The sequence below is a fragment of the Perissodus microlepis genome, chromosome 19 (assembly GCF_051167445.1).
Source record: "Perissodus microlepis isolate ML-2025 ecotype Zambia chromosome 19, ASM5116744v1, whole genome shotgun sequence".
NCBI lineage: Eukaryota > Metazoa > Chordata > Actinopteri > Cichliformes > Cichlidae > Perissodus > Perissodus microlepis.
In genome coordinates this window covers 7,846,587-7,862,549 of record NC_140479.1, presented here as the reverse complement: position 1 = coordinate 7,862,549, position 15,963 = coordinate 7,846,587, and the positions used below count along the sequence as shown (strand labels likewise).

General features: G+C 47.6%; 1 protein-coding gene across 8 annotated transcripts in view; it reads right to left on the bottom strand.

Annotated features, from left to right (window-relative positions):
* The window catches only part of myt1lb (myelin transcription factor 1-like, b), a 108,300-nt gene extending 98,115 nt beyond the window's left edge, over positions 1-10,185 (bottom strand). For 3 of the 8 annotated variants that reach the window (XM_084914404.1, XM_084914410.1, XM_084914412.1), the window contains exon 1: positions 9,303-9,681. The gene's annotated coding sequence lies outside the window, so the exon portion shown is untranslated. Of the gene's footprint in view, positions 1-9,302; positions 9,682-9,801 lie in introns of those variants that run through there. The other 5 variants (XM_084914408.1, XM_084914411.1, XM_084914409.1 and 2 more) reach the window with 3 other exon arrangements.
* Between the last annotated feature and the right edge of the window lie 5,778 nt (positions 10,186-15,963).

Sequence of the window (15,963 nt, the reverse complement as noted above, 5' to 3'; positions counted from 1 at the left end):
ACACGAGCGGGGCAGCGGCTTCTCGCGCGGCAGTGGCGAGGGGTTAAGACTAAAGGAGTGATGCGCCTAGCGGTATTTATCCAGGGCGGGGGGATGCAGGAGCTTGACAGAGGCAAAGCGAACGGGAGCGTTTTAGCCGAGAGCCGGCGACGACCCGACCGCGCCGCGGCTTCACGTTCCTCCTGTGTTTTGTAGCAGATCACACTACACACCGTGACTCCTGTCTGTATGCAGAGGCCGGCGCCGGCACACACGCTCTGATTTATTATGCATGGGACTGTGGGGCGCACTCGGTGAGGGAGAATGAGAAACGATGGCATCCCCCTTGTTAGCAGTAAATATGTGATCCATCCCCCTCGTTAACCACTGAACTGAGATGAAGAAATGAAGGCAAAACTCGCACCCCCCCCCCATCACACCCCTTCACAGTTATATTTGAACTAATCATCCGGCAGGACGGAGAAAATCCTGTTACAGAGACCGATAACAATGAGCAGAGATGCAGTGCAGCCAGAGGAGAGGAGAGACGGGAGAGGGAGAGATAAAGGGAATGACAGAAGGAGCAGAGGAAGGACATGAGGAGGAACTCTGTGTGTGTCTGTGTGTGTCTGTGTGTGTGTGTGTGTGTCAGGAGGAAGGCCCAGCGGTGCCTCGTCAGCGGTTTCAGGGGGTTGTGTCTGGGGAGGCCTGCAGGTGGCAGGTGGATATGCCCTAGTTTAGTTTGAGCAGCACCTCGTCTGCTAACACACTGATTCACTCACAACCTGTATATAAAAGATGGCAGACACTACCGCAAACCCCTTTGACCACCTGATTTTGGCAACAAGGCGTGTTGTGTCTGTGGAGCCAGAAGCGAGCGGGGTCATAACGCCGTGCCCACAGATGCCACAGACTCCAACTGAAGACATCGTTCACCACTACAAATCTCGTATAATATTTCGTAAAAGTCATAAAATTACTTTTACGAAATTTGCATACACTTTGTTTTATGGGGACATTCAGAGTTTGACTCCCGGCTTGTAGTTTGAAAGACAGACGCAGGTACCTCCTAATTAGTGCTCAATAACATCCAATTAAAATCCTCAAATCTCACTCAGCAAACTGGAGCTCCGCCTTCTTGGGCGGTTTGTTAGTACAGTAACCTCACAGCAGCCATGGTATTGGTCAGATGATGTCATTAAAAATGCTCCAACGGCACAAACACGTCCCAGAGGTCCAGCTCAGGTGAAGCTAGCAAACAGCTAGCAGCTACAGCCGCCTGTGTCTGCACCTGTCAAAGAGGCCACGCCCCTAATAACGTAAACTTTAAGCCTTAATTCAGTGTAAACAGCTGTTATGAAAGGGGAAATGATATATAGCGACCATTTTCTGTATCAGGCTGTTAACGTGTTTATTGTAACACGGGGACTGACGCCCTGCTGGACATTAGAGGAACTGCAGGTTTCAGTTGAGGCTTATTCTGATCTTTTCTCTTATTCTCCTGAAACAGTGAAATTAAATATAACATATGTGAGTTTAGTTACAGCAGCAGAGGCAGACTAACTGTTCTTACCCCGATGTCTCGGTCCTGAGATTGCTCTGTGTTTCTGTGTGATTCATATATTGATAACCGAGCCTCTGTGACAACACGTCACAAAAACCAGCAACAAAAACACAATTTCAGGACTCCAAACAAGGCGATTGATTCAGCTCAAAGGCGCGCGACACAAACCCAGATTAGCCCGACGAGTTCGGAGCTCCGTTTGTTTGCCTGACACAATCCCGTCTGCGTCGGAGTTTGATTGTCGGAGCGAGGCGTGAGCGCTAAGTGGTCACAACTGAAGCCAAATCATTGTTTCCCCAAACAAAAGCTGCATGTTCACGAAACACAGCTATTGATCTGCGCCGTGTTGCCCGGACTCCGCCACACCGTCAATATTTATGCACCCGTGTCTGTTTATGTTCCAACTGTTGCATATTTGCATGTGTGTGTGCACGCATGCCCCTCCCCCGCCGCCGGTCTGCACATTCAGTCCTCATGCGAGCGCGTCAGACGGGCCGTCAGTCCTAAAGAGGGCCGCGGCGCTGTCACGCCATGACACCTCTCATTTGCTGCTGCTCCTGTGAAGCGGAGCTGAAGGCAGAGGTCAGGCCACCCTCGCAGAGACGCGCCACTCAGAGCACATCACGTCCGCCCGCCGCCACGCTGCAGCACCAGGGCATCAGCACGCACGAATCAATCACAAATACATTTGCACACACACACACACACACACACACACACACACACACACACACACACACACTAAACATTTATCTGTGCAACAAAATAGCATCATGCTTCCTTCATGCTTCCTTCTCTCCTTCCTCTTTCATGCATCCATCCTCCCTTCCTCCTTCCTGCATATTTAATTCCTTCCTTCCCTTAATGCATACTTCTTCCTTCCTTTCCTTCTTCCTCTCTGTATATTTCACATCATTAGTTCCTTCCCTCCTTCTTTCTGTCCTTCCTTCATCATGTATGTCTTCTGCTGTCCATCCTTCTATTCTTCCTAACATTATGCATACATGCTTCCTTTCTCCTGAATCCTTAATAATACCCTCCTTCCTTGCAGACTTTTGTTCTTCCTTCCTACAAGCTTCTCTTCTTTCTTTGATTGTTTATTTCTTTGCTCTGTGATTATTTCCTTTCTTCCAGGATTTCCTTTACTTCCTGTATATTTCCTTTCTTCTTCCACACTTCCTGCCTTGCTTCCCTCCTTCCACAATTCCTTCCTACCTGAAAGCCTTTTATATTTCCTTCTTTCCTCCCTGTATCTATCCTTCCTATGCTGTATCCTTCCATTTCCCTGTCTGTTTACTTCTTTACTTTCTTTTGCATGCTTCCTTCCCAGTTTCTCTATACTTCCTTCCTTTCTGTAAGCATCCTTCATTCCTTAATGTATCCTTTCTTCCTTTTTCCCCCTGATGCCTCCCTCTTCACTTCCTTCCTTCCTCAGTTAAGAGAACAATCAGCTCCTCTCCCGACACCACCACCTCCTCCTCCTCGCTCCTGCAGGCCGTCCATTCGTCTCGACCGGTGTCACATGCCGTCATCAATTACCCATTAGACAGTGTAATATTCACCCAATATTGCCCGCGTGTGACTGGGAGATTTTAGAGTGATCAAAACCGACAAATCTGATTTACAGCGCTGGCATAAATAAGGAGCGCGTGCCCTCCCTGATTGCCCTGCTGAATAATGGATGCCTGTTTGGTAATCATTTTCCAATATCTCGCCACGTTCCCATGTACTGCCCTGACACTTCCTTTTTTAGCTTCTCCTCCTTCATTTCTTCCTTTTTTCAATTCCTGCCTCCTTTTACTTCTGTATGTCCTTTCTCTGTACATCCTTCCTTCCTTCTTTTCTGCCTTCCTCATTTCCTTCTTTTTTCTAGATTTTTCTCTATGTATCCTTAATTCCTTCCTTCCTGTATCCATTCATTTTCTTTGTTTGTATACTTTAATCCTTCCTCCGTATATCCTTTTTCCTTAATGTCCTTCAATATCCATATTTCCTTTCTTCCCTAGTTATGTATTTCCTTCCTTTGTTATTGTATCATACATCCTTCCCTCCCTTCGTTCTTTATTTATGTATGCTTTCTTCTTTCCTTTCCTTAAGCTTATCTCTCCTTCTTTGTATATGTTCTTCCTTCATAATTCCTATTTCCTTGTTTCCTTCCTATATGTCTCGTTCCTGTGTAACATCCTGACTTTCCTGCCTTCATGTACACTTCCTTCCTTCCGTTCTGGTTTGTGTGCTTTTGGTCTCCTTCCTTCCTTGGTCCCTTCCACCCTCCCCCTGACATGCGGCCTCTCTCGCAGCAGTGATGTAACCGCTCTGACCCGAAGACTCTGGCGTCTTGCTTGACTTTTCGGTAATGACGCAGCAGCGTCATTAGCGAGGAGGCGGGTGTTGCTGTGATTGAAACATTTCCTTTAATGATTCATCGTTTCATTGTTTAGAGAGAAACTAAATGTCAACAGGTGCCAGCGTGGCCGCTGATTCGACTGGAAAAGATCTGCAAACTAAGCCGGAGCTGAAATAAATGCGTTTCCACTGCGAGGCAGCAGATAGACACACAAACCGAGTGGCATCAACTTTGAACTGCAGCCGCGCACACAGAGATTCAATTACTCCCCCCGCCCTCCGTCCCGTCCTATCGCTGATGCTAAACGTGGTGCTAAAGCTAATTGTAATTGCATGACAAAGACTCCAGCAGTCTGGAGGTCAGCGCTTTGATGATATCATAGCAGCGCTCTAAACAGCTGCTCCTCACCTCTTTGTAATATTCTTCAAGGCACCGTCGTGGCTCTAATGGGAAAAGGCCAAAGCAGGTTATGAAAATCCTTATTTACAGCTCGCTGCCGGGCTGTGTGAAGTAGGTCACAGCGGCTCCTGAAATGGAACCAGCTCGGCTCACACCGTTTAATACTTTCCTTTTGAATGCTCGCCGCCGTGCAACGGCACAAACACGGTGTTTGCGCTGGATAAGAGCGTCCCGACCCCCCGTTAGCGTGTCTGCAGCCTGTGGGAAAGTCCGGTTCTGACCCGCCGGAGCAACAAAAACACTGGAAGTGTTCCAGCTGCTCATCGTGCTCGCACCGAGCACTGGAAGGCTCACGTTATTATAACTAATACGTGAGAAATGTACGTTTAACACAAGCAGCGTGTCCTCTGATGTGTGAACACGGAAACAAGCAGCTGTAGCCGTGACGCCGCCGCCGCGGCCTGCTGATCAGGCAGGTTAACGCGGAGCTCCCGCAGCCTCATCAGGCACGCCGTCGCACATCTCTTACAGCGCGTCAGCCGGTCGGGATAGGTGTGGGGCCAGCGTCGTCCCCCGAGGTGATGGATGCCTGTGGCAGGCTGTTATGCCACAAGGTGAAAATGTCCATTAATCAGCCGCACTTCCTTCACTGCCTCGGCTTTCCCATTACCAGCGCACTCCAAGCAGCCTGATTGGTTTTTAATTGGCCTGCCCGCCAGGAGATAGATCGCGTTTTCCCCGAGGAAAGGCACGAAGGTGTGTGTGTGTCTCTGGAGGGATACCCACACTGAAACTCCCTGTACTCTGTTTTCTGTGGACCTTTTTCACACGGGGGGACGGACGACCACATCCAGGTGGTAACCGCCACGTGTAATACGATTTTCTATCCACTAACAAGCGGTTTAACCTTTTGCTGTCGGACTTCAGTCCTGACACGACAGCTAACAGTTACACGAGTGCTTCTACCTGATATTCTAATTACACATCCAAAACCTCCCATTTCCTCATTTCCTCTTTTACCAGAACATGCCTTCTTCCCGTTTTCTGCACGCCTCTTTACTTCCTGTCCAGTATCCTTCCCTACCTCCCATTTTCTTTGTTTATGTGTCCTTTCTTCCTAACTTCCTGTATACTTCCTTCTTTCCTACCTTACTTCTTATAAGCTTTCTTCCATCTTGTATGCTTTTCCTTCCCATTTTCTTCCTGTATGCCGTACCTCCTTCCTGCTCTACAGCATTCTTCCTTCTTTCCTTCCTCTTTCTCCTCCCCTTTATATCATTGTTCCCTGCATGCTTCCTTTCTTCGCTTCCCTGATGTATCCTTTTTTCCTCACTTTCTGTGTTACTTCCTTCTTTTTCAGTCTTCTGTAACCTTCCTGTGTACTTCCTCTTTCCCTCGGTGTTCTTCCTGTTTAGTTCTCTGTATGTCTCCTTGTTTCATTCATTCTTTCCTGTATAACTGTAGATTTTTTGGATATGCACACAGTTCGATTTGCATGTAAACGATGGGGCAAAGGAGGGAATGAAAGGATCCCAGGTCTTGGAGCAGCGACTTTGTGATCATAATAACCTTCGATATGAATTGTTGTTGGCTCGTGTCACCTCGTCCCGTCACCATCACATTGAATACAGCATCCTGGAAACGCTGCTGATGTTTTACAGTATCTGCTGCAACTCGTGAATCCAGCTCTGACTGATGAGCGGCATAATTAATCAGCCGCCGCAGGAGTGCGTGTGCGAAGGACGCGCGAGCAGCCACATCCTACACCGAGTAGATGTCGGCATCGACGACGTGTCGGCTCGAATCGATCAATCTCCCCTCTGCCCGAGCCCGTCACGGAGACTGATTGGAAGACCGCATTGATTCCCACAAAGACACGCACAGCGAGCTCGGAATGATCCGAATGAGACCAAAGATCCACATCGTGATTAAATGTTTGAGCCGAGATCGGCCGCTGCCGAACCTGCGACTCATCCCGAGGAACGAGAGCCCCGGCGGTGCAGACCAGGGTCACCTGATTTGTCCACACACTCTTTCATCAGTAAACTCATACACATGCACGATCGACATCATCGTTTCCACTCCCAGATTTTTCCGAGTGTGGACGCAGACGTTCCATAATTTCATCGTTTGCACATAAAACTTTCAATTATGAAGAAACAAACACATCACATGAACTCTGGAGAACAAAGGACGCCGATACGCAGCTACTACAGCACCTCAAACACCTGTAACAACAATACTAATGATGATGATGATGATGATGATGAGAGCACTCCCGATCAGCTTCAGGATGAAGTAAATGATAAATTCGACATTTGAATAAGAAATAAATCAGCTGTTTCGTTTTTCACGGTAAGCTGAATTTAAAAAACAGATTTTTTTAACTGTTAACTTTACAAACAGGAGTGTGTGTGGGAGTCCACAGGTCCACAGTGAGTGGAACACTGACTGCTGTGCCGTCACAGTGATTATTTTCTTCTACAGGAATCATTCTGTCATCTTCAGCATGTGTTGCATAATCAGGTTCATGTTAAAGGAACAGATGTGCTGCAGACGTGCGACCTGAAACTGCGTCTCCCAGAAATGATACTTTAGTTTTTCCAAACTTCGCCTCGGGGAACAAATATTTTTTCATTTTTAACTTCGGACGCCGTTTCCCGCTCTCGCTCACAGCAGCGGCAGCTCGTGCTGCAGTCGCCTTGTACGGAGCGTTTCGCATTCCCACAGCCGTCAGCTGACCCTCACCGCTGATCCATCTCTGCCTTTAAATACACTTTACGTCGTTTTATAATATGAAACAATAAAAGCATCAAACACACAGAAACGCTGCCTCATTGTGAGTCGTTCATCAAACTTTCACTTTGTTTATTCTGCGATTTTGTTTGAGCGTAGAAACAGTGCGAGATGATAACAGAGAAATTATCTGCGTCGTGAACGTGTCACTGTTTCATTTTTTCTGCTTCCTGTATGAGAAAAACTTTATTTATCTCAGTAGGACACGCCTGCAGAAACATGAGCGTCACAGATGAACCGACAAATTAAAAAACCACCCGACGTGAAACTTCAACCACAGAGCACGTTTCACTTGAATCCATCGATCGCGCCCGCCAATAATCGGGTTTTAACCCTCCCTTTAACGAGCGGCTCTGACTGCGGGTTTACTGTCCACAGGGGGCGCTCTGACATCAGCGAGCAGGAGTGAATACGAATGGTTTTTCACTACAATAGAAACCTGCAAGACATCTGCAAATAGAATCTTTTCTACTGTCTCGAGCTCTCCTGTCAACAACGTCCACACAGTGAGCTCGAGAGCGCCCCCTGTGGAACAGGAAGTGAGCAGAGCTCTGATTGTACTAGAGGTTTTGTGGCTTTAATTCCCGCCTCACTCCCCTCGAAAGAGGCGCCGCCTCCTAGTGGTGAGTGGTAGTATAACACGCTGAAAGCAACAGGTTTTTACGTCAGCGTGTGACCACACGGGCGGTCCAGCCTCAGCGCACAGTCATGCTCTGTGTTACCGCACGTGTGGGATCCAGCCATTCAACATGGAAGCTAATATTAGCACGCAGCTGCCCCCACACCCCCACCCTGGCGGCTGCATGAAGGGGATCCCCGGGAGGCTTTTTCCTGCTCGTTCATTAGGCTGCCGAGCAGTAAAGACCCCCACCCATGTCTTCGTCGATGCCGTGACTCGTTACACTGAGTCCACGTTCAGCATCAACACCTGACTTCCTCTCTGACGAGCCTCCCCGGGTTCTTTCACTTTCACACCACACAGAGGAGGAGATGGGAGGGGGGAGGAGGAGGGGGTTCCCGCAGTGTTGGTCTCAGTCAGACCAGGTAGCGTGCTTTCCCTCTATAATTTAATCACATTCAGCTGTCTCGCTGTCCTCGGCTCGCTCTGCAAAGCACATCAGCCACGCGCTCTCTCTCTAACAAGCACGCCGTCTCCTTCCTGCCGCCGTTTCAGGAACATCCCGGAGAACACGGCTTCACCTCAGCTCGCCGAGCGGCTCGGCTCAGAGATGCACTTCTTACTGTAACTGTAGGAGCGTCAGTGAGAGCAGTTTCACAGGTTTGAGATGACTTCACACTAAAGTCAGGACTGAGAGACTGCTCCGGGCTTTTTAGGGGATTTATTAAGTTTTTATTCCATTTTGTGCAGAAAACAAAGAAAGAAATCTTCACTGAACTCATTTAGAGTCTCTCAGGTTGCATCACTTTATCTCTGAATCACAGATTAACTCAACTAAATCTCAGATTTGAGGAACACAAAGGATAAACCTGCTGAACTACTGACACCGGCCGATAAATGAATTCATCCCAGCCTGCACACACTTTCACTTTGAAAACACCGATGTGTCAGACGACGCAGGCTCAGTCTGGACTCCTCTCCAGATGTGTCCGAGTGACGCCTCCATCCTGCGCTCACAAACACTCACTGTGGAAGCAGCAGAGCTTTGTTTGTCATGACAGAATGAAACGTGTTGCAGTGCATCTGTGTGAGTGCATACAGACACACACGCACAACATCTGCATCAGGAGGAAGAGCAGACCGAAGGGACAGCATGTGCTTGAAGTTTGAGCTGAACTTCAGATTGCCTCGCTCAGCCTCGTCCATGAAGACATCAGAGTGACAGCACATGTGCGTGCAAATCAAAGCGCTCGAGAACAGAAACATGGAGGAAATATTGCAATAATCCAGCATTCAGCAGCATAAAGATGAGACATGTTTCCAGCAAACACAGCGCGAGTGTGCAGAGCAGCACTCAGCACCAAACTTCCACAACAAACTTGTGAAGCATGCAAGTTTCTTCACGATACCTGACGCAATAACAGCCCGCCCGACTGCAGCAACATGACAGAAACAAAGCCAGACGATACGACACCGGAGCGACCGCGAGGCTCTGATTCAGCCAAAACGCTCGCTGTGCCGGGCAGCCGATCAACATCACACCGTCACGTCTACGGGCACGGCAGAAACACGAGAAGCCGTTAACGGGCAGGAGTTACCTTCCAGCTGCAGTCTTCTCAGTAAACTTTTCCTCCTGCTCTCCCGGTTTCAGCCTCTCCTTTATTTCTCTCACTGCAAAGTTGCGCTCTCCTCCTGCATGCAAATCATTTTTACGACTTGAGAGATGTGACCGGCAATGAGGGAAGGAGGTGGAGAGAGCGCGGAGAGCGAGAAAGGATGACAGAGGGGTGGAGGAGTGGAGATAATGGTTGGAAGGCAGACGACCAATGGGGCCCAGAGCCTGATGGAAAAAAAGGAATCAGGACACACCAATGAGGAGAGAGAGAGAGAGAGAGAAGCAGGTATGGCAAGAGCGCGGTCGGGAGGAGACGGCGTAACGCAGACCGAGAGAGACACTGAGGGAGAGAGAGAGCGAGCAGAGCAATAAGAGAGAGAGAGGGAGGGCGGGAGAGGGAGAGGAGGTGGAGAGAGGCGAGGATCCCAGGCGAGATGGAGAGAAACGCTCAAAAAAACCATGGAAGGAAGAGGCTGACTTACCCGGGCGCTGCTAGTGGTATCCGTCACACGCCGCCTCGCAGACTCTCACACACACACACACACACACACAGAAGCGGCGATAGAGGCGCACGCTGCTCCGCCGTCGCTGAGACCAACCAACAGAAAAACAACAAAGGAGAGAGAGGACTTCCAGAGCGGCTGGTGTACCCTGAAGGAGTGTGTGTGTGTGTGTGTGTGTGTGTGTGTGTGTGTGTGTGTGTGTGTGTGTGTGTGTGCGTGTGAGGAAGCTCGGAGGAGATGCAGGGACCACTGAAGGAAGCTGAAAGCTCGTCTCTCTGCATGTATGTCCTCCAACACTCTCTCTGCCCCCCCACATACATTTATTCAGGGCTGCAGACGGTCTGCTCCCAGAGCGAGTGCTTCCCACGGGCCCTGCACGGGCACAAATGAAGGGAGGAGGAGGCGGAGGGGAGGGGGAGCACAGATACACGTTTGTGCCCTAAAAACGCTGGAATGAGCTCCACTCGTAGTTCAGTGCTCGTCTGACTGGAGACACAAACAGGAAGCAAACTTAAAGGAAGTCTCTGCCTCATCGCTGGCTTGCCGTTAATTAATCCTCCTCTTCCTCCTCCTCCTCCACCCATCACAGGCTCCGAGGCTGGCTGAGCAGCAGAATTAAGAGAGGAGAAGAAGATGAATGAGCGTGGAAGCGGGCGAGCTGCAGCCGTGTGGAGTGCACAATAACCGGGGTGACATTCATGTGTGGGAATAACAACACACTGATTTCCATATTTACACAGATATGCAAACACACACAATGTTAATTTGATCCCTGAGACATCGTCATAATTAGAGTATAAATTAGCTTCGTTTCTTACTGGACAAGAGGTGCTAATTCATTCGCTTGGCCCGCTGGGGCGGCTGAATCGGGCCTCTCGCTGCACACGAGCAATAACGTTTTCAAATACATTCGTGTTTGCACATAAATATTCAGAGCATATATGAAGCTCCAACAGTAAACACATCAGAAGCATCCAGCAGCATTTTACTCAACCAACAAGCTCTCTGCCTGCAGCAGCGCAGCAGGGCACCATAAGTACTCAGGGGGGCTGGGACCGCCGCTGTCCCCGGGGTGCTCCATATTACCTATAGGCTAATGCCAATCAGGCACAATTACTCAAGCAATCAGGCAGACCGAGGCGCTGACCCGGCAGCCCAGCATCGCTGCGCTGTGATGTTTGAATCCTGCCGTGAATCTGCTGCTCACGGAGCCTCGGCACCGAGGATCGCTTTACTCTAGGGCTGCCACAAACTATTATTTTGATAGTCGACTAGTCACCGATTAATTTTGCGATTAGTCGACTAATCAGATCATCATCCATTGGACGTAAAACGTACAACTTATTGCACCAGCAGCATCTGCTCTTATATAACTATCATTAGCTTACAGCTTTAAGTGTTTAAGATATGTGCTAACTAAAAATAAAGACAAGATGATAGTTTATGAAATTTTAATGAAATTTGCAGATTGTTTCGGTGAAGTTTAATAAACTCCTTGCTATCTAAAATATAACAGGACACCGGAGTAAATTCTCGAGCATCTCACACTTCTGATAATCAGCTGTCTGCTTGACGTTTATTCAGCTGTGTAAAATCTATAACTTTAATCTCAGCCAAACCGATTTACTCAGGAACAAATAAAATACTGAAAAAAGGCCAAACAATAACATTTTTAAGTTATCTAAGTGACTTATATATCATGTTTAACCTGAGTAGCGAAAGACAGCGGTGGGTTTGAAAACGATTTGCCGGGAGTCCGGTGTTCTCACGCCTCTAGTGAGCCTTGCCCCCGGCTAGCTATTGAGCTAGCGGGTAACAGACGTCTCTGAAAACGTCGGAGCGCTTTTGAAAATATGTGGTGTCTTGATAAACTGAGCAGATATTTGAGGTTTATACAGCTACATTCTCCCTGAAAACACGTTAAACGTTTATTTTGTGACCCAGAAAGAATAATAAGAGTAATATTAAAACTAACTAGCTGCCGCCATTGTTGGAAACTGAGCTGGGCCGTGCTATGAATTCTGGGACAGCTTCTTCTTCTTCGGGGTTTAACGGTAGCTGGCATCCTTGTACATGCAGTGCTGCCATCTTCTGTTTCAGTCCGTTATTACACTCTTAAATCCTACTACTTATTCCTGCGTCTTTTAGGATCTTACAAAGCTTCAAACGATGCGTCGACTATTAAATCAGTCGTCGACGATTTTGATAGTCGACATAATCGTGACTAGTCGACTAATCGTGGCAGCCCTACTTTACTCAAACAAGAAATCCGCTGAACCGGAGGGAAGACGGTGAGTCTCACCCAGAACGTCCCTCCATAAACCAACAAACATGCGAAGAAACAAATCCCGACAGGGACGCCATAAGAGAAGGAAGGCAGGAGACGGAAACAGGAAGCAGTGACGGGATACGTTTCCCTTTTAGGCTTTGACTGGATTGTAATTTGTTGGTAATTATTCCATAACGAGGGATAACTCAGCCACGGGGTCAGTGACAGATTAGCAGTGAATCTTCACGGGATCTTTGAATCTTAAACATCTGCAAACCAGATGTTGGTTCAGATTCAGTGTGAGGTAATAAAGATGGAGAGCCAGCCTGACTGTGATGACATCATGAATCAGACAGGTACAGGAAGGAAGACGGGTATCCTGTTTTCCTTCTCTCACCCCAACCAATCACAGCAGATGGCCCCGCCCCTCCCTGAGCCTGGTTCTGCTGGAGGTTTCTTCCTGTTAAAAGGGAGTTTTTCCTTCCCACTGTCGCCAAAGTGCTGCTCATAGGGGGTCATATGACTGTTGGGTGTTTCTCTGTGTGTATTATTGTAGGGTCGACCTTACAGTATAAATCACCTTGAGGCGACTGTTGTGATTTGGCGCTGTGTAAATAAAATTGAATAAAGAACATTTTCAAAATCTTCAAATCAGTTTGAATTACATGTAAATATATTCTACATACATTTTTTAGTGACTGTTTCATGTAAAATATTTGTAATCCATGTTAAACTCATTTCAGTTTTAGTTTGTTAGTCTTATAATTCAGGTCCTGCTCTCAGGAAACATCACCACAAACAGCTGAAACTGTTCTTACAAAAAGTTCAACTTTATTTTATTTTTTGACTCTTTTTGCATGAAAACGACTGAAACTCATAATTAACGATGTGAACACTTCAGAATGTGTCACAGGCGGCGAGAACAGCACCGGCGCCACAAACAGAGCCTGAGTATGTTTCAGAATTCAGGTGACCCTCGAGCACTGAGACGAGACCACGGTGGGATTTCTCTCCTGCCGTGAAACAGGAAGTCGGAGACACTTGAAGGCCATCCACGCCAGACCGACTGAGACACCAAACAAAGCACACACGACTGACTTCTGTTCAACTTCATCACATTAGAGACGATGATACAAACGGCTGCCCTGAAGGCCCCGCATTAAAAACTCTATGTGTATCCTGATGTTAACCTAAACCTGCTTTTCTTGGCCTACATGTTGCTAACTGTTTCATATGCACTGATGAAACAGACTGTATGATGTCATAAATATGGATTGAAGACAGACACCTAAACCAGCAATCCTTCCCACGAACACCAGGGGGCGATGTCTGTGGACGCGTGTGAGGAGGACACAGTCCCGATGACTGTATGAGCTCGGCCTCTTGTTTCAGCTCATACTGAATAAAACATAAAGTTTGGCCACGCCAAGGCTCAGACAGGACGCACTCATTGGTTCCTGACCTGTGATTGAAAAGTCATTAACCAATAGGTGAGCGCTTTCTGTTTGAGTGCCTCTGACGGCCCAAACAAACCACAGCTCACATTTATTATTGGGGGTCTAATAATGAAGTGACGTGCTTCACTGGAAGGACAGAGACTTTCTGTCCAAAGTTGACAGACACAGGACAGATGTTTGTGATAGGAAAGGCTTAGTGGGATGTCCACAGTCCACTGCTAACATTTGCTCGTGCAAAGAAGCACTGCAGGTACACAAACTGTAAAATCTACCAAATCAGAGCGTGTTTGTTTTCAGCTGTTTAATGAGCCGCTCTCGTCGTTCTCAAAGCTCATTCCCTCGTCACTTTGATTTAATTCAGACCGTAATGCCTCAGAGCAAAGGTTTATGGGAAAAATGTGCACCCTGAGTAATTCATGTTTGTGTCTTTACTTTCATAAATCTCTTTGTCACTGGACATCAGCATAACTGATGCTCACTGACTGTCACTTTAATGAGCTCTCGCGGGAACACTCTGGCTCCCAGGTTGACTTTTCTGCACCTCATCATATCTAATATTGTCACAAATGAGAGTTATTATGACAAGGTTGTGTTTAAAGACATGCGACAGCACGGTTCCAGCTCCCAGCTCGTCACACGTCCACACGAGCGTCATTCATCAGTGTGGAGAGCGATTTGGACTCAAACCACAACCGCTGGTGAAACCTCACCAAGTGTCTTTTAGAGCAGTAAAGCAGCCACATGCTAGTTTGTACCAGGACCCTTAGACTGAGCCTTTCAGTGCACAAACCTAACCAAGTAAATCTAAGAACATCAACCTCACCACTTCTGCATCCCTGCATAACACTTACCGAGTGCTCCTCAGTCCTTCAGTCCAACCACATCGCCTTCATTCATGGACTGTCAGGAAGCATCGCACAATGATGCTCAATAACATCCAATCGAAATCCCAGAATTTCACTGTGCACCAAAACTGGAGGTCAGCCTTCTAGTACGATAACCTCCCAGCCAGAGCAGCAGACAGCTAACAGCTACAGCTGCCTGTGCCACCATGCACCTGCCAATCAAACAGGCCACACCCCTAAAAATGCATTTAAACAGGTGAGTCCTGACTCACTGCTGGAGCTTCAGCTATGCGGCTGATTTTCTGTCAGCTGAGGATGAATTTCATACGAGGCTCAGCAGAAATGCCTTGAAAAGCAGAAGTGAAGGTTAATAATCACACTCATCATGTTGCAAATCATTTTTCAAGTTCAAGGTTTTCTTCTCAGACGTGGAAGCCAATGAAGAAGAGTCTACTTAACATAAATACCGTCTTAAATTCATCTCCTCACCTGAAATGAAAAGCGCTTGAACTATTATGAGGCCATTTTTTAAAATCACTTATTCACCAACTGCAGCGCATATACATCTGTAAATTTTAAAGAAAAAAACTTCCCGAGTGAAAGAAAACGAAGGGAACCCCGGCGCTGCAGCAGGGATGGAGGGAGGCTGCTGAGGTTAGAGGTGCAGCTGCTGCAGAGTGGAAGCAAGTGAGCGCCAGGCAGCCAAAGGAGGGGGAGGAAGACAATCTGTGTGTTTGGGGACTTGAGATGATAGCGTGGGAGAAGGTGAAGGCTTGTTGTTCGCTGGGACTGAGGGAGAGGAGCGGGTGGGGTTGGGGGGGAGGCGAAGAGGAGGAGGAAGAAGAAAAGAATGAGCCGAGAGAGAGAAATGTATAAGGGAGGAGAGGTTGTATTGGTGGTGTACTGGGAGTAGGAAAGAGGAGGAATAACAAGCTTCACCCTACTTATGTACAGTACAGAGAGTGTGTGTGTGTGTGTGTGTGTGTGTGTGTGTGTGTGCGATACTCGGGTCTTTGGAACAGGATGACAAATGTGCCAGACATGAAAGACCAGAGCACACACAAACCCACAGGGAGCCTCTTTACCTGCGCGCGCGCGCGCACACACACACACACACACACACACACACACAGCAGTAGCTTCAGGGGATAAACACACACACAGTGTGTATTGCTGTGTTTGTAAGACTAGATTTGGCTCCTCATTGTTAAACCAGCACAGGGTTTTAAAATCACACCTGCCCTCGTTACTCCCCACAGTCATAGACAAAAATCTGCTAATCAATATTTCCTCAAACTGAAATCAGATTCATACCTGTGAGGTGACGCGTGCTGCTCACCGAGACAAATCCACGGAGATGTGACACCTGATTCAGCAGGAAGTCCCCTCAGCTTAGGGGGGATTTTTTCATCTTTACGATAAAAACTTGTCAGTAAAATCCACACAAACACTGCACATTTACACTTTTACCTTATATTCAGCTCAGTAAATATGCGATGGGTAATAATTTGGATACACAGTATTGTATTACACATTTTCCATCACTAAATGTGTTAGATCTTACTTTTGT